A 24930-nucleotide genomic window follows, 5' to 3' on the forward strand; every position below is an offset into this window, starting at 1 on the left:
TTAATTCTTTCCAAATGCTTGGTACACTTCACCTGTGAAGCCATCTGGTCCTGGACTTTGCTTTGTTGGGGGATTTTTGATGATGGATTCAATTTCTTTAAATGTGATTGGTCTGTTAAGTTCTTTTATTTCTTGTAGTGTCAGTGTAGGTCATTTGTGCATTTCTAGGAATTTGTCCATTTCATCTAGGTTGTCTGGTTCGTTGGCATAAGTTTCTCATAATATCCTCTTTGCCTCATGTATTTTGGGACACCCTGGTTAGGTACATATATTTATTACTGTTGTATCTTCCTAGTGGATCGTCCCTTTTCTTGTATATATACTGCCCTACTGTATCATAACTTTTTTGCACTTAAAGTCTGTTTTGTTCGATATTAGTATAGCTACCCCTGGTCTTTTCTGGTTACTGTTTGCATGTAGTATCTTTTTCCAACCTATCACTTTCAGCCGGTTATATCCCTGGGACTAAGGTGAGTTTCTTGTAAACAGCATATGGATGGCTCATGTGTTTGTATCCATTCTGTCAGCATATATCTTTTGATTTGGGAGTTTAATCCATTCACATTCAATGATATTACTGTAAATGCATTATTTTCTTCTACCATTTTATCTTTGATTTTCATATGTCATATCTTTTTGTTTCCTTTTTTTACTCTTTTGGTTATCCTTTGTGCTATTCTTTCTTCTATACTCTTCTCCAAGCCTCTCTCTCCTGTCTTTTTCTTTCAGGCTCTAAGACTTCCTTTAATTATTCCTGCAAAGGTAGATTCTTTTCTACAAACTCTCTTAGTTTCTGTTTGTAAATATTTTATACTTACCTTCATATTTGAAGGACAATTTTGCTGGATAAAGAATTCTCAGCTGGCAGTTTTTTCTTTCCGTATCCTAATTGTATCATACCACTGGATTCTTGCCTCCATGGTTTCAGATGAGAAATCCGCCCTAAGCCTTACTGGGTGTCCCTTGTATGTGATGGTTTTCTTCTCCCTTGCTGCTCTCAGAATTTTCTCTTTGTCTTTGACATTTGACATTCTGAGTAGTATATGTCTTGGAGTAGGTCTATTCGGATTTATTCTGATTGGGTATGCTTTTTGGACATGTAAGTTCATTTCTTTCATGAGAGTTGGGAAATTTTCAGCTCTTATTTCCTCAAATACTCTTTCTGCCTCTTTTCCCTTCTCTTCTCCATCTGTAACTCCCATGATATATATGTTGTATTTCATTTTATCATTTAACTCCCTGATCCCCTGCTCAATTTTTTCCATTCTTTCCTCTCTTCAATTTTACCTCTTCTGTCTTCAGTATCACTTATTCTTTCTTCAGTCATTTCAAGTCTGCTGTTGTATGCCTTTAATGTATTTGTTTTTTTCCTAAAAGATTTATTTATTTTTCTACCCCCTCCCCATTTGTCTGCTCTCTGTGTCCATTTGCTGTGTGTTCTTCTGTGTCTGCTTGTATTCACATTAGGCATCTCCAGGAACCAATCCTGGGACCTTCTGGAGTGGGAGAGAGGCGATCTTTCTCTTGCACCACCTCAGCTCCCTGTTCTGCTACATCTTCTTATTTTCTCTCCTCTGTGTCTCTTGTTGTGTCATCTTGCTGCGCCAGCTCTCGGCATTGGCTGGCACTCCTGAGCGGGGCGGCATTCCTATGCAGGGTGGCATTCTTGCACAGGATGGCATTCCCACGTCAGCCATCATTCCGCATGGGCCAGCTCACCATGCAGGCCAGCTCGCCCTCACCAGGAGGCCCTGGGCATTGAACCCTGGACCTCCTATATGGTAGATGGGAGCCCAGCTGCTTGAGACACATCTGTTTCCCTCTAATGTGTTTTTTGTCTCACCTATTGTGTCTTTCATTCCCATGAACTCTGTTACTTTTCTGCTCAGAATGTCAAATTCTTCTTTGCGCTCAACCATTGTCTTCCTTGATGTCATTTATCTCTTTGAACATATTGTCTCTCAATTCATTAGTTTGATTTTAGAAATTTGTGTGCATCTTACTGATTAGTTCTCTCAAATTATGCATTTCTTCTGGGGCTTTGATATATTCCTTTTCTTGGGCCATGTCTTCCATTTTCTTAGTATGGCTCGTAATTTTTTGCTAATATCTAGGCATCTTAATAGGATGTAGTTCACTCAAATGCGCTTTTTCTTTCTCTTTTGTAGGGATTTAGTGGCGGGAGTCAGTGTATTACCACTGTTATTTGATTCTTGGTTCCACCTGGATTGTCAGGATTGTCCTGCTGGTTGCTCAGTACTGGGCACTGGAACAAGTAATTGGTTGTAGGTGTGCCTCCTAGGGCCTTGGGGAGGGAGGCTATAGAGGCCAGAAAAAGCCTCTCTTGCTTCTTTTTTTAAAAAGATTTATTTATTTATTTCTCTATCCACCCCCACCCCACCCCCGTTCCAGTTGTCTGTTCTCTGTGTCTATTTGCTGCATGTTCTTTGTCTGCTCTTGTTGTTGTCAGCTGCACGGGAATCTGTGTGTCTTTTTGTTGCGTCATCTTGTTGTGTCAGCTTTCCATGTGGGCGGCGCCATTCCTGGGCAGGCTGAACTTTCTTTCACGCTGGGCAGCTCTCCTTACAGGGCACACTCCTTGCGCGTGGGGCTCCCCTACACGGGGGACACCCCTGCATGGCATGACACTCCTTGCACGCATCAGCACTGCACATGGGCCAGCTTCACATGGGTCAAAGAGGCCCAGGGTTTGAACCGCGGACCCCCCGTGTGGTAGATGGACACGCTAACCAATGGGCCAAGTCTGCTTCCCCTCTCTTGCTTATTTTTAATTTTCTTGAGTGCATTTCCTTGGTCTGCCAGCAGAGGGTGCTCTTTGGCAGCTCTCAGTTCATTGCCTGGTCAGAGTGTATTTGTTGCAACCCAGAGGGGATCAGTGTGGTAGAGCTTCCTGCCTGGAGGCTGGGAGCCTTGTCCAAACTTTCCCAGAGACAGCTTCCCAGCTTCTCTGGCAGCCCCCTCCCTTCTCCCAGCTAGGCAATGTTTCCACTCCCCTCTGTGTCCTCAGCAATCAGTCCCTGTTAGTAGAGGAGATTGGGGGGTCGTGTATCTTTAGCCCCCCTGGCCTGGAAGGGCTCAGGGCACAGCAGAGCACACTGTGCGCTAAACGCTGAGTCAGCCTTGAGCTCAGCTCCTCCCTCTCCCCTTTCCTAGGGGTCCTCAACCATCAGTCCGGGCTAGAAGAGAGGGAGGCTGCAGGGCTGGAGTCCTCCAGTCCTTCCCAGCCCCCAGGGCAGCCCAGTGTGTGGCTCCACCAGCCTGGAGGGCTCGTGGACTCAGCAGACCAAACGTGTGGGTCAGAAGCTGAGTCAGCCTTGGGCTGTGTCCTCTCTCCCCTTTCCTGGGGTGGTAGGGCCCTGGAGCCCCCTTTGTCTGTAGCCGCGGGCCCAGAGGTCTGAGAATGCTAAAGTGTCTTTCTTGCAGGGGAAGGTGCCGGCAGCAGCAGCCGACGGTTTCAGCTCACAGTTCTGTTGTCGCGGTTTCCCTCCTTTGTCTCTCTCTCCTCTCTCCTCTGGGCGGTGTCCAGCTTTCACCTGGTGTCCTAAACCCTAGAAGATCTTTTTCTAGACTCTTTCAGCCTGTCCTCTGGCTATTTTTCTGGAGGAGTAGAGTCCCGTGTCGTTCTAGTCCACCCAGCCATGGCTTTTAACTCTCAGTTTTGCCATCGCAATTCTCTTTCTTAACGCCTGTCTCTTCTGGGTGGTGTCCAGCCTTTCCCTGGGGTCCTCAATCCTAGAAGACTTTTTTCCAGGCCATTTCTGTAGCCTGTCCTCTAGCTATTTTTGTAATTTGTTTTTGATCGCACCTGTGTCTTTCATTCCCATGAGCTCTGTTACTTTTCTATTCAGTTTTCAGATTCTTCTTTGTGCTTGCTAAGTGTCTTCTTGATGTCTTTTATCTCTTTAGCCACACTGTCTTTCAACTCAATATGATTTTGGAAACATGTACATCTCGATTAGTTGTCTCAAATAGTACATCTCATCTGGGATTTTTATATATTCCTTTTCTTGGGATATGTCTTCCATTTTCTTAGTATGGCTTGTAATATTTTGCTGATGTCCAGGCATTTGATTATGATGGTAGTTTACTCTGATGTCCAATTTCTCTTTCGTAGGGATTTAGTGGCAGGGGCTGTGTGTTACTGCTGCTCTTTGATTCTTGGTTCAGTTGTTCTGGGTCATTAGGATTGTCCCTGTTAGTTTCTCAAAGCTGGGCTCTGGACCCAGTAATGGGTTGCAGACCCACTTCCTAGGGCCTTGGCAGGGAGGCTGGAAAGGCTGGAAAAAGCCTCTGTTACATATTTACTTTTAATTTCCTCACTTGCACTTCCTTGGTTCTGCCAGCAGAGGGCGAGCTTTGACAGCGCCCTGGGTTCAAGACAGGGTCCTGCCGGGAGGCCAAGAGCCTCCTAATTCTAACTTCCTCAGAGGCTGTTCTCTGACCTCTGCCAGCAGCCCCCTCCCTCTTCCCAGGTAGGAAATAATTCCACTCCCCTCTGCGTCCTCAACAGCCAGTCCCGGTCAGTAGAGGGAGATCGAGAGGCTCAGCTCTCTCCAGTGCTGTGCGGGCTCCCGAGGCAGACAACGGTGCCCCCCACCCCCGCCTGGAAGGGCTCGTGGGCACGGCACACCCAATTTGTGGGTGGGAAGCTGAGTGGGCCTTAGGCTGCGTCCCTCGCTCTCGCATTTCCTGAGGAGGTGGATCCCTGGAGCCACTGCCCTGAGGCTGGAGAATTCAAAAGTGTCTGTGCGGGGGGTGGGGGCAACGGTGGCTGCAGCTGCAGCTGCTACTCCTGCCTCCATCGAGGTTCTCATCCTGTGCCCCTCTCTTCTAGGAGGTGTCCAGACTTCCTCGAGTTTCTTAAACCTGAGAGCATTTTTTTCCAGGCCGTTTCTGCCTGTCCTTTAGCTATTTTTCTGGAAGAGAAGAGAGTCCCATGTCTTTCTTTTTTTTAGGAGGTACTGGGGATTGAACATGGCAGGCTGGTGCTCACCATTTGAGCTACATCCACTTCCTCCTTGTCTTTTTTCTTTCTAAGATTTATTTTATTTCTCTCCCCTTCCCCCCAGCACCCCAGTGTCTGCTCTCTGTGTTCATTCACTGTGGTTCTTCTGTGGCCGCTTGCATTCTCGGTGGCACCAGGAATCTGTGTCTCCTTTTGTTGCGTCATCTTGCTGTGCCAGCTCTCCGTGTGTGCAGCATCACTCCTGGGCGGGCTGTGCTTTTTTTTTTTCACACGGGGTGGCTCTCCTTGCGGGGTGCACTCCTGTGCATGGGGCTCCCCTATGTGGGGGACACTCCTGTGTGGCATGGCACTCCTTGCATGTGGCAGCACTGCATATGGGTCAGCTCACCACACAGGCCAGGAGGCCCTGGGTTCGAACTCTGGACCTTCTATACGGTAGGCGGACACTCTATCAGCTGAGCCACATCTGCTTCCCCCTCCTTGTCTTTTTAATCCACCATCTTCCGGGAAGTCCCTTTACAGTTTTTGGAGTTTGTCAGGCTGAGAAAGGTGTTCCCTATTCTATATTATAAACATTTCTACCCATTTTCATTTTGTCCTTTTATTTTCTATGTTAAAAGGTTTGATCCATGTAGAAATTTGTGAATAATGATTGAGGTAAGATTATTAAGCTCTTTGTTGTCTAAATATTCTAGTCCTTTGTCCTGGCACCATCTTTTCTCCTCACGTGTCCACAACCCTTGGCCAAGTATTGCAGCTTGTGAGAGCGCTCGTCAGCCCTGCCATTTAATTACTCCAGTGTCTGTAACACACTTTAATACCAGAGGACCAACTCCCTCTCTGACTGCTTTTCCAGAGATTTCCTTCTATTGCATTCTATTCTTCTACGTGAAATTTAGTGTTTTGATTTGGGTCACATTGATTTTATGGATTAATTAAGGGAGAATCAATATCAGTACATTATCAGTCTTTCCATTCCAAAACAAGACTTCTTTTAAGTTCCTCGAATATGTAAAGCTTCATTTAGGAAAATGAACCTGTAAGGCTTTTGATACATGGACGAGTTTCCTGTTGCTTCATGGCAGGCTGCCATCCTTTGAACGTCTCCTCCTCCAGTTCCAGGGGCCTGGGGTCTGGGTGCGGTGGCTGGTCTTTGCCAGCGTCCTGCAGGCTGAAGCCCACGACTGCTCTGGCCGGGGCCCTCTGCCAAGCGCAATCTGTCCCTTGCCGTTGTAGGATTGGTCTGTTTCTGGCTGGCTCTTGGCCAGGGGCTGCTCTCGGATCTTAGAGGCTCCCACTGGTTCTTGCCCGCTGGTCCCACAGCAGGCAGCTTACTTCTCCAAAGCCACCCCCGGGCTCTCCCTTTTTAAAGGCGTCTCTGATTTGGTCAGCTCCCAGGATAACCTCCTCTTGATAAAGTCAAGGTCAACACCCTAGTTCGCAGCTTCTGCCCACGGGCAAGTGGAGGGGCAGTACGGGGCACGTACTTGAGGCTCAGAGTCCTGCCCACATTATCAACTGCCTTCCAGAAAGACTGTTGCTTCTGCTGTACCGTCCCAGCTCTCCCACAGCCCATCTCATAGAGCTGTGGAATATCGAAAACAGAAAATGTGTGTTGACACCACTTTATCCCACGTGACCTCCCCTGAAATCAGGCCAACTGCTCCCTCCCCACAGAGCTCCCACGGCTGCCCCTGGAGCCACCCGCCTAGCCCCCAGCTGGCAGCCTCTAGTCTCTTCTCCGTCTCTACAGTTTTGTTTCTGGAAAGCGTTATATAAATGGGATCACATAGCTTTGGGGCCTTTGGGCTTCTTTCATGCAGCAAGATGTGTTTTAACAGCTCACAGAACACACGGGCCCCTCGGGCACGGCGCTGGCCGCGGGGGCAGTGGTGGGGATCACGGTGAGGGCGAGGGCCGAGACTTCCCATCTGACGAGGACGTGGAGACTTACTTTGGCCCTTCCACCATCAAAGACTTAGAATTTTTTTTAATGTAATTAAAAATAATAATAATAAAATATTTAAAAAAAAAAAAGAACAACAACAAAAAAAGACTTAGATTAGCTAACTGCTGAAGAAGGCTTCAGAGTCCAAACCCCAGCAGGGAGTGAGCCAAGGTGGAGAAGTCCTGTGCGAAGTTACAGCCCTCTTCACGGGGACAGCCCTCTGTGGTTTGTTGTTCTGTACTGAGTGTGGATTCTTTCCATCAGCTGCCACGTTCAGTCGGAGGAGCAGTCCACAGCATGACACACCAGGATTTCAGGCAAAACACTTTGAATTGCCACTGTTCTTAATTTTCCATTCAATTTTTTCAAAAAGATAATTTCAAATTAGTACTTTTCCGCCCAGTTTGGTCATTTTTATATCTTAAATTATTTCTTATATATCTTAATTATTTCTTATATATCTTAATTATTTCAGTATCTGATAATAGAATTATCTACCCCAAAGTCATTAGTATTCCTTGTCAAAGGGGTTGTGTCTTGCAAAACATGAATATGGGTGATATTGCATATCTAAGACTGTTTTTACAAAATATAAATACCAATATATACTAGAGAGAAGGAAGCAGAACAGCAGCTATGTACAGCAGGGGAGGCATAGAGAGAGTGAAAGGTGATGAGTTTTGTTTGTTTGTTTTTAATTATTACTATTGGAATAATAAAAGTGCCCTAAGAATGATTGAAGTGATAAAATACACAAATATGTGATTATACCAAATACCACTATGTACACTTTGCGTGGAGTTATGCTTTATTAATATGAATCAATAAAATCGATTTTAGGGAGCTGAGGTGGTTCAGGTGACTGAGCACCTCTCTCCACACAGGACGTCCCAGGTTCAGTTCCCGGTGCCTCCTAAAGAGAAGACGAACAGACACAGAGAGCGCACAGCAAATGGACACAGAGCACAAAATCAAGAGGCAGGGAAATAAATAATGTTTTTTAAAAATGATTTTGTTTTAAAAAGGGGGGTGTATTTTTTACTTAAATATTAAGATTCTTAACATTAGCCCTCCTGAGGCAGGATAGAATAGGGACCTGAGGAGAGAGGACTGAAAACCCATGAGCCACACAACCGGCTGGCACACAGCGGGTTCTGGGCAGCTCGCGGCACACCCAGGCTCAGGGGCCCCGCCGCCACCGTCAGCACCGCAGGCAGCAGCCCCCAGAGCGCACACCACCCAGGAAGCCCCCCGCTGTGCTGCAGACCCCGCACCCCTGGGAGCCCACGGGACAGGGAGCCCCGAGCGGGGCCTGCCGCGCACGCGTCTGACCACACTGCATCCCTCCTAAACGCTCTTCGAGCTTTCTAATAACTGGTGTATCTCTGAACTCTTTCTTACAACATAACCAAGAACCTGGAAACCAACTCCAGCAACACTTCTTTGAAATCTGACATCAACTTTACTATTCTAAACTTAAGGAAATTAGTTGCCTTGTCAGAACCGCATTACTGGCTCCCACACCAGCCTGATAACGCGGTATTCTGCCAGGTCTCGTCTCTCAACACTCCCTCCACGCAGGCTGTTTGGTATTAAAGGGAAAGTGCAGTGAGGAAGGTCATAATTTCTCCAGAGCAAAAAGTTAGTGAATAAGAAAGGTTGAAAAGTGAAATGGCCAAAGAATATCAGGTTTCCTTTTCGATATGTTGTATGTTTCTTGAAAATCAAAACAAGATAAAAAGACAAGCAGCTTGGCGTTTGGGTATGCTCAGGAGACTTGAATCTCTGGACTGCCCATGTGCCAGCTGGGCCCTGAGCCTCAGCAGAGTGGTGACTCCTACTCTCCAGTTTGTTGGACTTACCCAGGTCAGCTAACAGGGAGGTGAGGATGGTCAGCCCCCACACCAGGGAACCAAGAGGGACTATAGCTGTAAGCAGAATTCCATCCATCAGCCTTGTGGGATCTAAGCCCCCTCTCAATTTAGAGGTGAAGTGGACATCACCATCCCAGGATCCTCAGGATGGAGGAATGAAATATGGATTAGAGTGGACTTAATGGTATACTAATACAGAATTATTGTGACTCTAGCAATGGAAGAAATTATATCATTGATGCGGAGATAGTGGCCATCGGAGTTGTTGAAGGCAGGGAGAGGGAAAAAGAGGTGTGATGTGGGGGCATTTTCAGGACTTGGAGTTGTCCTCAATGATATTGCAAGGACAGATGCTGGACATTATATATCCTGTCATAACCCACTGAATGGACTGAGGGAGAGTGTAAACTACAATGTAAACTATAATCCATGCTGTGTAGTAGTGCTCCAAAGTATGTTCATCAATTGCAATGAATTTACCACACTAATGAAAGAGGTTGTTGATGTGGGAGGGGTGGGGGTGGGAGTGGGGAGTGAAGTATATGGGAACCTCTTTTATATATATATTTTTTATCCCCCCTTGTGGCTTTTTTTTTTGCTTGCTGTCTGCTCTCTGTGTCCATTTGCTGTGTGTTCTTCAGTGTCCGTATTTATTTTATTTCCCCTCCCCACTTGCGACTTGCTTGCTGTCCACTCTCTGTGTCCATTTGCTGCGCACTCTTCTGTGTTTTTGCTTGTCTCCCTTTCTTTTTTTTTTTTTTTTTTTTGCATCACCTTGCTGAATCAGCTCTCCACAGCACTTACAGGTCAGGCGGCGCTCAGCAGCGCTTGTGGGCCGGGCGGCTCTCCGTGGTGTACGGGCAAGCCTGCCTTCAAAAGAAGGCCCAGGATGCGAACCCAGGGCCTCCCATATGGTAGACGGGAGCCCAACTGATGGAGCCACAGCCACTTCCCTCTTATTTTTTTTAATGTAACATTTTGTGTGATCTATTTATCTTTTTAAAAAAGACAATTAAAAAAGTAAGAAAAAAGACCAAAAAAAAAAAATCCCCACCCCCCCAAAAAAGACAAGCAGCCCAGGGAAGCACAAATGGAATTGAGAGGAGCCAAAGTAAATGAGACATTTGAATAATTTTGCCAGGTCAAATCAAATAGTATTTCTGTATCTGGGTGTTGCTTCCTTCCTTTTAGAAAAGGCTAAGGAAATTGAGCTTGAGGTGGGGATAATGTCCACTCTTTCTGGCTGGAGGCAGTGCTCCCATCGTGCTTACAGTATCATGCCACTACTCCTAAAAGGTGAAGCCTCTACAGCAACTTGTTTGTAAAAGAAGGGCTTGGAAACTGGAGGTCTACTCTGAATAAATGTGCCCATGGGGCACATCTAGTGTCATCACCTGCAGCCAAACCAGACATGCAATCAGAGAGGAATAAGGATGTCAAGATAGGCCATTAGTCTTCCATTGGCTCAGTGCTGAGAAGTAGCAGAAAATTAGAATCGCTTGTTTCACAGGCACGGCTCTGGGCAGCCCTTAGGCAGAGAGGTAACAGATCACCATGGTACATCACGTTCTTGAAGAGCTGAGAAATCTCACTGCTATGTGGGACACCGGCACCCCTGAAGTAATCCACAACTGTTCTGCAAAGCCTGTCTCAGAACCAGAGACTTTTCAGATGGACCAGTGACATTTCAAAGGAAGGGCAGTATATGTGACCACTGACTGACCACTGACGGAAAGGAACTGTGCCAAGTTTTGCAGCTAGTGAAACCACGTTAGCGCCCTCTGCTGATGTTGAAATTCAAAAAAGAACTGATGGGAAGTGGATTTGGCCCAACGGATAGGGCGTCTGCCTACCACGTGAGGGGTCCAGGGTTCAAACCCAGGGCCTCCTGACCCGTGTGATGAGCTGGCCCATGGGCAGTGCTGATGTGCACAAGGAGTGCCATGCCACACACGGGTGTCCCCCGCATAGGGGAGCCCCACGTGCAAGGAGTGCGCCCCGTAAGGAGAGCCACCCAGCACAAAGAAAGTGCAGCCTGCCCAGGCACTGCACACACGGAGAGCTGACACAACAAGATGACGCAACAAAGAGAAACACAGATTCCAGGTGCGGCTGACAAGAATACAGGTAGACATAGAAGAACACATAATGAATGGACACAGAGAGCAGACAATGGGGGGGGGAGGGGAGATAAATAAATAAAAAATAAATCTTAAAAAAAAAAAAAGAACTGCACACGCAGGAAGAGAAAAGGTACCAAAGCCAGGACATCCCAGGAGAAGAGGAAACGGCTGCCCCTGATCGGTGATAAAATCTGCAGCAGTGGGAATGGTTTTGTTTCCAAAGCAGCTGAATCACTAAATGTGTTTTTGAACCATACACACACAAAAAAAACCATCAGCATTCAATCCTGGTTAAACAAAGTAAAAGCAGGGTCATTTTAGCTATGACTAGAGTTCTGTGTGATGTATGTGCCTTATTTAGCCCAAAAGACATTTCTGGAGAATTCTAAGAACCTACTTGTAGTCCAGCCTCTGCCTCTTGTGTCTACCTGTACATCAGGTGATTGGATCAGACCTTTCTGAACTGCCAGGTCTATAATGCCAGGTTTAGGAGCTCGCAGGAACTGAAATGGCATTCGAAGCCTTTATAAACTCAAAACAATCTAAATCATGGCTTACACAGGAATAGACCTATTCTTCAAAAACTTTATGCTACCACACTGTTGGATTTGAAGATTGTAAAGACAGGTTAAGTGGTTCTACATACACTTTATTATATATTATACACCTTCAGAAACATTTTTCTTGGAAAGTGCCCAACACTTTTTGATAACTGTACGTATTAATTTACTACCATGATTAACTATCAGTATGCTAAAATAGTCATATAATTTTTAAAAATAGCAAATGCCCCTTATGTTTCTCTTCTTTTTCAAAATTTTCTTGTGATTAAGCATACTCTACTTTCAGAAAAAAACTGGTCATGGAAGTGTTCAAAGGCCTGTGGAGGCTGGGAGGAGGCCCACCAACCACCACATCTGCATCACTCACTTTGTCTATCTCACATCCTTGTTTATTTTAAAGAAAATCCCGTATATCACATAATTTAGCCATGAACACTGCAGTGTGTCTCACCACCAGATAAGAATTTTTTTAGGAGAACTGCAACAACAGCATTATCACACCTCAGAAGATTAACAAGATTCTTTGTTACTGCTGATCCCCAGTCTGAGGATTCAAGAGTGGCTCCTCGCAGGCCCCTACTGCATGTGCTTCCTGCATCTCAAGTAGAGCAGCCTCCTCCTTTTTCTCATGCTATTTATTTACTGAAGTCACTGGGTCATTTTTTTTTTCAGTAGAATTTCCAAACTTCTTAAAGGTCTGGCTGACTGCAAATCTGTGGTGTGTTAATCTCTATTGTGTGTATATTTATGGGTTGTTTAATGCAGAATTTCAAGCATATGCACAAGTAACATTCATATAATGTGCCCCCCTTCCCCAGCTGCCACGGCGCCCGGGTCCTGGCCACGCTCTCTGCCCCAGTCCTGCCCTTGTCCGTGGTTGCTGCTGCTACGTGACGGCCGAGCTCCAGTTCTGCAGGGAGGAATCAGGGCTGGCCGGGCGAGGCATTTTCACCATGACTTCCGAGTGGCAGCCGGCTGGGCTCGCTGGGCTGGACGTCCAGGCTGGCTTGTTCCCAGGGCTGCTGCTCCGGGAGTGTGGGCCTCAGCTGGGGCACCTGGCTGGAGGGCTGGGACCCCTAAGGGCTTGTTGCCTCTGGCGGGGGGGGGGGGGGGGGGGGGAACGACACCAGCCGCCTCAGAGCCTCCCTGTGACCTCCCCAGGGAGCCGGGCTTGCTGGCGGCAGCGCTGATGAGGCCGTGGAGTTCCCCGCGGCCTCCCGTCCAGCACCGCGGTGCCCAGCCTCCCCTTTCACATCCAGGGGTTTCCAGGGGCTCTCAAGCCTGCAGAGATTTCAGGGGAGGGGCCTTGGCCCCAGCTGTGAGTGGAAGGAGTGCGAAGGTCACAGTGACGAGCACGTGGGCTGGGCTCCTCAAGGAGCCATCCTATAAGAAAGAAATCTCCTTCTGGAAGAAAATAAGACTCACCTGATTTTGGAAAAGAAAATAATTTTTATTCTCAATCTTGCAAGAAGGGGCGTACAACCAGAAAATATGGCTGGTGCCCCAAACAAAGGAAAATGACACAATTTATACCCCAAAGCCTAGCACACCAGCCCTTCCTCTGTTTTTCCATAGAGTGGACACTTCAGAGGTTACAGCCTGTCCAAGAAGTCTAACTTCCCCACACAAGTTCCCCAGCTTTTGATTAACAGCTTCCCCATCACATCGCAACCATTTTGGCTTTACCTGCTCCTTTTGCCAAATAAGGAATGGATTTTAGTGCTGAATTGGTATTGACTTAGCTTTTTTTTAATCTTTATTATTTATTATTTCTCTCCCCTTCCCCCCCACTCCGTTGTCTGCTCTCTGTGTCCATTTGCTGTGTGTTCTTCTGTGTCTGCTTGTATTCTTGTCAGTGGCACCAGGAATCTGTGTCTCTTTTTGTTGTGTCATCTTGCTGCATCAGCTTTCCGTGTGTGCAGTGCCACTCCTGGGCTGGCTGAACTTTTTTTGCACTGGGCAGCTCTCCTTAGGGGCAGACTCCTTGTGCGTGGGGCTCCCCTACACGGCGGGGGGGGGGGGGAGGGAGGGAGGGGAGGGGCCACCTGTGTGTGGCACGGCACTCCTTGCATGTATCAGCACTGCTTGTGGGCCAGCTCATCATATGGGTCAGGGGGCCCTGGGTTTGAACCCTGGACCTCCCATGTGGTAGGCAGACACTCTATCTGTTGAGTCAAATCCACTTCCCTTAACTCTTTTCTTGGGCATCCTTTTTACTGCCTATAGGACTGGCTTAAGTTGGTTTCCTTTGTTTCTGCTTAACCTGGGAGTGGGAGACTGAGGCAGTAGCTGCCAGGTTACATTAATCAATATTTTCTTCCTTTAGGTGAAAACTAAACTGATCCCTGTCTCTTACAATCACCCCACTTTCTTTTAAACTCTTTTTAGTTTTCACATTTCCATTCTTCAAGTTTTCTAAGAGCTATCTCACATCATCATCGTAGGGCTCTCCTTCTTTAAGGGGTAGAGATTGTTTTGTGTATACTGTTAAGGGGGTACAGGTTTGTTTGGTTAGGGTGGTTTCAACGAGTCTTTGAACTAGCCCTTGGGCACATGGAATGATCCAGCATCCGACTGTGCTAAGCACCCCAGCTGAGATAACGAGGGAGGTTAAGATGGACAGTGCAACCCCTTTCCATTTTCCAGACCAATTTTCAAGCCGTCCTGTAAGTGAATTGCTAACACCAGAATCCTCTGCTGATTCCTCAGATGGGGCTGTTAGGCCTTGTAGACCTTTAGTGATAGTTCCATCAGGGGCAGCAACTACCTCCAATCACAACACAGACTCCTCTTTTCTCAGCTAGCATCATAGCTAAGGCCATTCTGTTTTCCCATGCCATTCTGCTGGTAGCATCTAATTGTTCTGCAATTCCCTTAACTGCATTCCTGGTATAATTAATAAATCTCTGTTGATTATAATAAATGTAATTAATCTAATCTACATTTTTATTAATGGTGACCCACCAGAACAAGAATGACTCAAACCCAGCTGCTACCTGATTTCTACCCTTAAATTCATTTGGGACACCTCGGGGAACTGCTATTTTGTCTAGATAGATCCACTCGTCAAAATAACCAAGTAGACTTCTCTCTCCCTCCCTGGGATGTTATTTTCACTTTTTTTTCAAATGCCAAGGTGAATGGGATAGCCAATTGGACCAGAGCACAGGTTCCGCCCGACCTCTCAGGCAATATTGGTTGGAGAACACCCTTTCCACAGGACCACCACGGGTCTGCTCAAGGTCTGACCAAACTGGAGAAATTGTCAGTAAGATCACTGCTCACATTCCACACTTGTGTACACGAGGCCGTGGTTCCAAGGTCCTGAAATCTTTCCCCCTGTCTAGAGAGAAAAGCAGAGTGATTCCCTGGGCCCCTGCGGGAGGCAGGTATGGCCTTAATGTTTCTGTTTTTGACTGGTGGGAAGAGAGAGGACAACGTACTACAATTTTCACCAGGTTTAGCACTCTGGAAGAGGAGTATCATGCACTTAAACTCCTTTTTATGCTTTTCCATACCTAGTGGAAGGGTACAATATGAGCTGTGGGCAGGCCTGTTGCACAAGCCTAACAGTTGCTTTGTTCAGACTCTGGACTGTGTATTTGATCTATTCTACCCAGGCATTTGTGTCTCCATATCCTGTCTCTATTTCTATGGTCTGCTGTAAATCTTCTGCCTTAAGTATCCTGACTGCTTTGGGATCATTTTGAATTGGGAACCTGGCCTTTGGAGGGTTTTCCTGTGGTATTTCTGACGGGTTAGATGGAGAGCGTGTGGTCAATGACATATCTGCAGGGGGAGGAAGGACTTGGATATGAAACCTCCCCAGAGGATCTTTACCTGTAACGCCCACCCCCATTCCATAGACTCTATCGACCACTTGGTCCCTGGTGCTGCTCCCAGTTTCTAATTTGTCTGCCTTCTTACTAGTTATTACTACTGGATTGCACTGAAGACTTGCAGTTTGGTGGGGTATTACCTTTATAAAAGGTTATCTTACCCTTTAATGGCCTCAACCTTGGTGAAACCCATCCTATATTCATAGTCCATCCCTTATACTGGGTAGTCCACCATACATTGTCCCAGGAAGGGCAAGGGGGGGCTGACTGTAACCATTCCCCACTGGTCCTGGACATAGGTATTTATTTTCCCCACTCAGACATTGCTGGTGCTCCAAATTCCCAAAGTCTATTACTTGGCAGGTGTCAAACTGCACCGTCTGAGACTCCAGACCTTCAGTCACGTTTATAACTGATTTGATGGGGCTATTGCTTCTTAGGTTCAAAACATCATGGCTAGCAAGATTATTTTCACCTGTAACTTAAGGTCTCAATTCTTCCTTTGGTGCTCAGAGAGGACTAGGGCCATTGTTGACTAGGACGATAAACAGCTCAATCCCGCCCCCCGCCCCCCCTGCAATTATTGTCTTTGCAGTGTGATTTTTAAGGGATCTGGGGCTGAAATTATTTTCCAAGACTCAGACGAAGTTGTTGGGTACTTATTGTCCAGTTCAGGTACTGGTCCCTTTACTCGTTTAGTGAGTCCAGCCTTTTTCTGCCATTTGGGCTGCTGTTCCAGTTCTCAGCAAGACTTGATAAGGTCCTTCCCAGGTCGGATGGAGTTTGGACTCTATGATTTGATCAGGACCCAGCTGCCAGGTCGGTGTTGGTGGACTGCAAATTCAAGAGACGGAGTCTGAGCCAGCAAAGCCCGATGTCTGAGGGTGACAAAGGAGAAGACGGGGCCAGTCTATGATTTTGAAGAAACAGATTCTTCGACTCGAAGAGGGGGAGTTCTCAGGCTCCCCAGGGAAGGGCAGGCCAAAAAGCACTTCATAGGGAGAAATTCCCAGTTCCCTCCCAGGGGAGTCCAGATTCTTAACAGAGCTACAGGTAAACATTTAGCCCATGGTAATTTGGTTTCTAAGACCAACTTAGATTTTTTTTAAGGTTTGGTTTATTCTTTCCACTTTCCCTGAGGATGGTGGGTGCCAGGGTGTATGGAAGTTCGATGTGACACCTCGACCCTGCATAATATTTTGCAGCACTCTGGATGTAAAGTGACTACCACTGCTGAATCTACATTCTACATTTTCTGCTAACCCATATTGGGGAATGGTTTATTCAAGGGTAATTTCTGAAGTCCCTGATGCTGTAGCTGAGGCTAGAGGGTTTGCTTCTACCCACCCTGTCAGGTGATCCACAATAACTAGCACATACTTTAGTCGACCTCAGGGGGCATTTCAGTATAATCAACCTGAATGCTCTGGAATGGTCTGAGGCCGGCCTCCCTCCCCCCAGCACTTGCTTTCTTAAAACTTTATTAACTTTCTGACAGATTTTGCACCATTCACTTATTTGTTTGGCTATAGTATAAAGGCCCACACACCCAAATGCTTGAGCACCAGGTCACACAGGGCCTGTGCTCCCCAGGGACGCCCTTGGTGTAAAACCGTAGTACTTCCCTCATTATTTGTTTATTCAACAGCTGTTGGCCACCTGGGAGGAGCCCCTTCCCTTGGCTATCGATGGTAGCCCCCAGTTGTCCTAGTTCTTACTTCTTTTTCAGAGAATACAGGGATTCCAATTTCTTTCGGGATGGAGGATATCAGGACCATTAGTTCCAGAGGGGCCTTCCCATCAGCCAATCTGTTGCCTTTTGCTTCAAAAGTGCGACATTTCTGATGCCCATTTATATGTACCACGGATATTTCCCTTGGTAAGAGCAGACTGACTAACACTTGTTTTACCAGTTCCACATGGACTAATTCCTTCCCTCTGCTATTGATCAATCCCCTTTCTTTCCAAGTTTTTCCAAGATGTGGACCATGCCAAAGGCATATTTAGAATCTGTGTAGACTGTACCATCTTTTTCCTAAAACAATTGAAGGGCTTCATTTAATGCATACAGCTCACAAGTCCGAGCTGACCATTCATTGGGCTGTCAGCCAGCTTCTCTGACTGCACAAGTTAGTCCATCAACAACAGCATAGCCACTGTGCCTCTTTCCTTCCAGGACCCTAGAAGACCCATCTATGAACAACTTTTCCCCCGAATGTAAAGGAAGGTCCCCTAGGTCAGGCCGGACTCAGTTTGGTATTAAGTCTAAGCACTCATGTTCAGGAGCTTCTACCTGGATGGACCCTTTCCAAAGTAAAGAGGCTGGCTTCAGACTATGATCAATTGTTAGTATTAAATCATCTTTTTCCATTAGAATTGCCTCATATTTCAGAATTTGGGGATCCATTAACCACCCTTCCTGCTTTTTGAGACAGAATAGTCCTGACCTGATGAGGGGTGCTAAAAACTAAGGCCCCTCCAAAGGTCAGTTTCCTGCTTTCTTCTACTAGGAGAGCAGTTGCTGCCATGGTCTGAACACACCCTGGCCATCCCCTGGGGACAGGGTCCAGGATTCTGGAAAGGAGGGCCACAGGCTTTTTTTTTTTTTTTTTAAGAGTTATTTATTTATTTATTTATTTCTCTCCCCCCTCCTGCCCCCGGTTGCCTGTTTTCTGTGTCTATTTGCTGCGTCATCTTCTTTGTCCACTTCTGTTGTTGTCAGTGGCCCGGGAATCTGTGTTTCTCTTTGTTGCGTCATCTTGGGGTGTCAGCTCTCTGTGTGTGCGGCGCCATTCTTGGGCAGGCTGCACTTTCTTTTGCACTGGGCGGCTCTCCTTACGGGGCGCGCTCCTTGAGCATGGGGCTCCCCTGTGCGGGGGACACCCCTACATGGCATGTCACTCCTTGCGCACGTCAGCACTGTATGTGGGCCAGCTCCACATGGGTCAAGGAGGCCTGGGGTTTGAGCCACGGACGTCCCATGTGGTAGACGGGCACCCTAACCACTGGGCCAAGTCCACTGCCTCCACAGGCTTCTTTTAGCCTCCCCAGATCTGGGTTAGGACTCCCAAGGCTGTCCCCTCACCTACTGTAACAAACAGATAGAAAGGCTTTTTGAGGGAAGGGAGAGCTAGAATAGGGGCCTGCACCTATGCCCATTTGAGCCCCTCTAAGGCCTTTACTTGCCCCTCCTTCTACTCTAATTTGTCAGGCTCCTCCTGCAACAGTTTTTGGTATAACCCCTTGGTTTGGGATGCATAAGAATCTATTCATAATCTACAATATCCCAGCAATCCCCAAAATTCTTAGTTCTCTTTTTGTCCAGGGAAGAGATAATTCAGTAATGGTCTGAATTCTTTCTGGATTTATGTTCCCTCACTAATGAGATAACCCAAGTATTTGACTTCCTTTTCTACAAATTGTAGCTTACTTTTTGATACTCAGTCCTTGATCTCCCAGGAAATTTAATAAGCTCTTTGTAGTTCAGGCCACCATCTGCCTTTTTTCACCTGATATTAGCAGATCACCTACATACTGTAAAAGGGAAATTTCAGATGGGACTGGAAATTTCTCCAATACTTTTTCCAGTTCCTGCCAAAGACGTTGGGGGATTCTGTGAAGACTTGGGGTAAAACTGCCCACCTATATTGCTGTTTTCTTCCTATAGAGGGAACCCCTACTCAAAGGCAATCAAGTCCCTACTCTATGGATCAAGGGGACAGGCCCAGGAAAGCGGACTTGGCCCAGTGGTTAGGGCATCCGCCTACCACATGGGAGGTCTGCGGTTCAAACCTTGGGTCTCCTTGACCCGTGTGGAGCGGGCCCACATGCAGTGCTGATGCGCGCAAGGAGTGCCCTACCACGCAGGGGTGTCCCTGCATAGGGGAGCCCCATGCACAATGAGTGTGCCCTGTAAGGAGAGCCACCCAGCGCGAAAGAAAGTGCAGCCTGCCCAGGAATGGCGTCGCACACACGGACAGCTGACACAACAAGATGATGCAACAAAAAGAAAACACAGATTCCCATGCCACTGACAACAGAAGTGGACAAAGAAGAACACGCAGCAAATAGACACAAAGAACAGATAACTGGGGTGGGGGAGGGGGGGAAGAAATAAAATAAAATAAATAAATCTTTTAAAAAAATGGAGAGGGAGGACAGGCCCAAAAGGCATCCTTTAGATCTATTACACTAGACCATTTATGATGGCAGGGGATCTTTCTAAGGAGTGTGTATGGATTTGGGACTACTGGGTGTCCAACTTGAATGCTTTGATTAATAGCCCTTAGATCCTGTACCAGCCTCCAACTACCGTCTGATTTCTGAACAGGCATGAGAGGAGAATTGAAGGGGGACATGCAGGGCTCCAGGGGTCCATCCCGAAGGAGGCATTCGATGATGGGTTGAAGTCCCTGCCTCCCCTTAAGGGGAATGGGATATTGTCTTTGACAAATAATTTCCCCTTCCTTTTTCAATTTGATTTTAATAGGGGGTACCTGCAAACCCCCACTATTCCCTTCTTTTACCGACACTTCCTCTGATATCTTTTTCATCTTCTTCAGTGAGCATGGCTAAGACTACTTCTATTGCCCATCCCTTACTTCCAAATCCAGACCCATGAATACTATTAAGTCCCATCTCAACAAATTACTCCTGGCTTCTGGGATGTACAACAAAGAGCCTATAATGATTGTCCTCCTAACAAATATTAGTGGGAGAAAGAATGGGGACCTCAAATCCTTCTCCTTTTACCCTGAGAGTGTAAGGGAACTGCCAGAGAGTTTGGTCCCTTTGGGGAGATGAGCCACAGAGGATCCGGCTGCCCCAGTGTCCACTAGAAATGTAATTTCCTCCTGATATGGGCCCACCCTGAGGTTGACTGAAGGCCCCAATGGGCTTTTGAAGTGAGGAGCCTCCGACCCCCTAATCCTCAAAACTCCTGAGGGGGATTCAGGCCTCCTACAGAGATAGCCCCCTGCAGAGCCTGGCATTCTCCTCCCCCCTCCTCATCTACATAAGCCCATTTTGCATCTTTATCTGCCTCTGCCTGTTTCCTTCCTGACTAGTCACCAGTCTTTTCTTAACCATTTGGTTAACTGTGCCTATCATAACCTCTGCTTTCTGTTTCTGCTTTTCCTCCTCTCCTTAAAAACACTTTCTGGGACTCTCTCAATAACTCTTCCAATGGCTTATCCATCCATCCTTCTATTTTCTGAATCTTCTTCTGAATATCAGGGCAAGACCCCTTCACATAGCTGACTTTTAACATTCCCTGAGCCACAGGACCATCAGGGTCCATCCCTGAATATTTCTTCACTTGGTCTCTCAATCTTTGCAGGTAAGCAGTGGGAGTCTCGTCCTTCTCTTGGGCTATTTTTAAGGCCTTATTCAGGCTTTGAGATTTGGGTACAGCCAATTTGATCCCCTGTACAACGAGGTCTCTAAGATCTTTCATCTGTGCTCTGTCCCCCAGGTCGATATTATCCCAATTAGGGTCTGTTTGGGAACTTCTGTTCTGCTGCCATTACCCGCTGTCCAGGTGGATGCTGCCTTTCCCACTCCCTCATAGCTGCCCTCTGCACCATTCCTCATTCTTTTCCCGTAAAGAGGATATTCAGTATGGACATAAGTTCGGGCCAGGTATATAAACTAGGACCTAGGAATTGATGTACTTGTTCAGCCAGACCCACTGGATCTTCCATTAGAGATTTCATCTCCTTTTTGAAGTTCCTTACTTCAGTACTTGTCAGTGGGGCACTTACATAGCCAATCTCCCCTGGCCCCATTGGCACTTTTCTCAGTGGATACAAAGGCTCAGAGGAGTTTTGTTCTTCCACTCTCTTCTCAGATGCTCTGGGGAATGGAAAATTTTGTATATCTGTCTTACCCTGTTCCAATTCTTTCCTCAGCTGTTGGTGGGTTGTACCCAGTGGGGCTCTTGGCCCCGCTTGATTCTCTGGTTCCCCAGGGTTTACAATGGGCTCTGTTGGGCCCTCCAAGTCTAGTGGCCCTTCTCCTGGGAGGGGAGGGGGAGCTAAGGAGGAGGGAGATTAGGCAGGGGGTCCCAGGCTTTGGTTTCTGCAGTTTCAGCTTCTGCAGCCTTAGTTTCTGTAAGCTTAGTCTCAGGGCCTAGATTTTCAGCTTTCAGAGGATAGTGGCCCCCGTTCCCTTTAACCAGCACACAGTATAGTCAGACTCTTCTTTAGAGAAGGGTGTTTTCCCATTAACATAGAGTACAAGGTCGGCACAAAACCAATCCTGATCTGCCCAGTATTGTATTTTGGCCAGAATACATGAGGCGGTAAAATATTTTCCTTGGTCCAGATACAACAGCAGTATTTAATCATTTTCTTCTTGTCTTTTCCCCTGGTCTGATCACTATTGGTCTAATGCCTTAACATCTTCCCTAATGGACTATCTGAGGAATATCTCCAGGGGATCCTACAGATATCCCCTCCCTTTTTTCCCAGTTGACTGCCTCTATTTCCCATTCTGAATCTTGTCTGGGTCTCTTTCTCCAGGATCTTTCGCTTCATCCATCTTGGACCCTTTCCCTAGCAGGAGAAGGGAAATGCGAATTGGGACCCTGCACTCACTTCATGCCATATGTCACACATCTCATGCATGCACAATCAACCTCAGATTCATCTGAATTCCCCACCAAGGTTAACACTTCACAGCCCTTGTTCTTACCTTGGTCCGTGCACGGAGTCAACAAGAGGCAGGTTTCCCCTTCCCTTTTCTCTTCCACAATCAGCAGATCTAAGCATCTGTTCCCGGGTCTCTTGCCAGGAGCACAGCCCCCACTGGTGGAGTCCAAGACTGCTTAAACAGCGGGGCGCGCCTCCCCATCGTCCACCCCCAGGGGTCTGCTCTCTGAAGCTTCAGAATCCTGGACGAGCCCCCAAAGTTGTAAGAAAGAAATCTCCTTCTGGAAAAAAATAAGGCTCACCCAATTGTGGAGAAGAAAAGAATTTAATCTCAATCTTGCAAGAAGGGGCGCACAACCAGAAAACATGGCTGGCGTCCCAACCAAAGGAAAATGACACAATTTATACCCTAAGCCTCGCACGCAAGCCCTTCCTCTGTTTCTCCATAGACTGGCTACTTCAGAGAAGTCTAACTTTCCCACACAAGTTCCCCAGTTTTTTATTAACAGCTTCCCCCATCACATTCCAACCAATTTTTGGCTTTTACCTGCTCCTTTTGCCAAATAAGGAATGGATTTTAGTGCTGAATTGGTATTGACTTAGCTCTTTCTTGTGCATCCTTTTTATGGGCTATAGGACTGGCTTAAGCTAGTTTCCTTTGTTCCTGCTTAACCCAGAAGAGGGAGACTGAGGCAGTAGGCAGCCAGGTTACATTAATTAATATTTTCTTCCTGTATGTGAAAACCAAACTGATCCTTGTCTCTTACAATCTCTGGAAACACCATCAGCCCCCCATACTGTACATACACTCCTGCGTGGTGAAATGAGTTCCAGACCCCTTTCTCATCCATCCATTCTTCCATCCACCCACCCATCTATTCACCCTTCCACCTAGCCAGTCATCACCCTTCCTTCCTTCTTTCCTTCTTTCCTTCCTCCCTTCCTCATAGTCCAGTGTGTAACTCTGGGCTTTTTGAGGCATAACCCATGCACGATCAAGTGCACCATTCCTAAATGCTCCGCTGGATGAGTTTTGGCAATTAAGCTTGCCTATGTAATCACCCAAACAAGACCCTAAACTTTCCATCAGCCCACAAATTCCAGTCAGCAACTCCTTCCCCAACCCAGCAACCATATCTGATTTCAATCACTATAATAAAATCTATTTTAATGATTTTATTTTATTTATTTATTTATTTTATTTATTTAATTCCCCTCCCCTCCCCCGGTTGTCTGTTTTCTGTGTCTTTTGCTGCGTCTTGTTTCTTTGTCCGCTTCTGTTGTCGTCAGCGGCATGGGAAGTGTGGGCGGCGCCATTCCTGGGCAGGCTGCTCCCTGCTTCGCGCTGGGCGGCTCTCCTTACGGGCGCACTCCTTGCGCGTGGGGCTTCCCTACGCGGGGACACCCCTACGTGGCAGGGCACTCCTTGCGCGCATCAGCACTGCACATGGGCCAGCTCCACACGGGTCAAGGAGGCCCGGGGCTTGAACTGCGGACCTCCCATGTGGTAGACGGACGCCCTAACCACTGGGCCAAAGTCCGTTTCCCTATTTTAATGATTTTATAATGGAATTTTTTACTAGTTGGAACTCTCCACTTCTGTACATGCTAAACAACTACAGCCTTTTATGAAGTTAGGGTAATTTAGATAAGCTTTGATGTCCAGAGGTTTTTTCCAATCTAATTGGGAAATTCCTCAGCCTGATGTGTTTAAAAAATCCTGAATATGGAAAAGGTGGCTCTCCCCCAGTGCAGGGTTCCCACCGCCAGACTGCCGGAGCCTGCGGGCACTCTGGTCCCACACGCTGCACGCGGCCAGCTCCTTGCTCATTCAGCGGTGTCTTCACAGCACTTCATACTGTTGACGACTTTTCCTGATTTCACTTTAATAGCTTTATTGAGATATCATTTATATACCACAAAATTCACCCATTTAAAATATACAATGCATTGGAATTTTAGGCAGCTTTCGAAGTTGTGCAGTCACCAACACAATCCAGTTTTAAGAGCATTTGCATCTTCCCAAAAGGATCCCTCCAGCCCCTTTGTGGGCAGCCCAGATTCCCAGCCTTCGGCCAGGCAACCACCGACCTGCTTTCTCTAGTACACCTGCCTTCTCGGGACACTTCGTATCCATGGAACCGCACATGGCCTTTGGCCTCTGGCCCATTTTGGGTTTCACTTGGCATGTGCCTGCAGCCTGCCATTGCTGCATGTTCTGGCTGGTTCTTTCACCCTCTTTCTTTTTTTTTTTAAATTAATTAATTCATTTTTCATTTATTTCTCTCCCCTTCTCTGCCCTCCCCTCGCTGTCTGCTGTCTGTGTCCATTCGCTTCGTGTTCTTCTGTGTCTGCTTCTATTCTTGTCAGCAGCACTGGGAATCTGTGTCTCTCTTTGTTGTGTCATCTTGCTGCGTCAGCTCTCCCTGTGTGCGGCACCACTCCTGGGCAGGCTGCGCTTTTTTTTTTTCACACAGGGCAGCTCTCCTTATGGGGCTCACTCTTTGCGTGTGGGGCTCCTGGATGCAGGGACACCCCTGCATGGCACGGCAGTCCTTGTGCACATCAGCACTACGTGTGGGCCAGCTCACCACATGGGTCAGGAGGCCCTGGGTTTGAACCCTGGACCTCCAATGTGGTAGGTGGATGCTCTATCAGTTGAGACAAATCCGCTTCCCTCACCCTCTTTCTTGCCACTCACCCCCACAGCTCCCCTCCTCTCCCCACAGCCCTGAGATGTGGATGCGTGTCGGCCGGGACTTTCCAGGAGGCAGTCCCAAGCCCCTGACCCTCCCCAACCCCTGGAGGATTTGCAAAGCTGAGTCCGACCCAGATATGGAAGGTAGCTGGGGGCAAAGGCAGGCGAAGCCCCCTCCAGGGCAGGTTCTCCTTCAAAACGCACCACGGAGGCCTTTCACGGGCTAGGTGCAGCTACTGCACCATCTC

At 47.2% G+C, this 24930-nt stretch overlaps 1 protein-coding gene and 1 long non-coding RNA gene across 2 annotated transcripts in view; both read right to left on the minus strand.

Moving 5' to 3' along the window:
- Positions 1-24930, minus strand: part of SPATA33 (spermatogenesis associated 33) — a 31893-nt gene that overhangs the window by 5400 nt on the left and 1563 nt on the right. The gene's annotated exons all lie outside the window — the stretch shown is intronic.
- LOC111763621 (uncharacterized) lies at positions 12925-22265 on the minus strand. Its single transcript, XR_011646253.1, has 2 exons — positions 22028-22265; positions 12925-16212 (listed from the first exon to the last, which is right to left on the minus strand). It is a non-coding gene; the product is annotated as an uncharacterized lncRNA (long non-coding RNA).

This window comes from Dasypus novemcinctus, chromosome 18 (genome assembly GCF_030445035.2).
Source record: "Dasypus novemcinctus isolate mDasNov1 chromosome 18, mDasNov1.1.hap2, whole genome shotgun sequence".
Taxonomy (NCBI): Eukaryota; Metazoa; Chordata; class Mammalia; order Cingulata; family Dasypodidae; genus Dasypus; species Dasypus novemcinctus.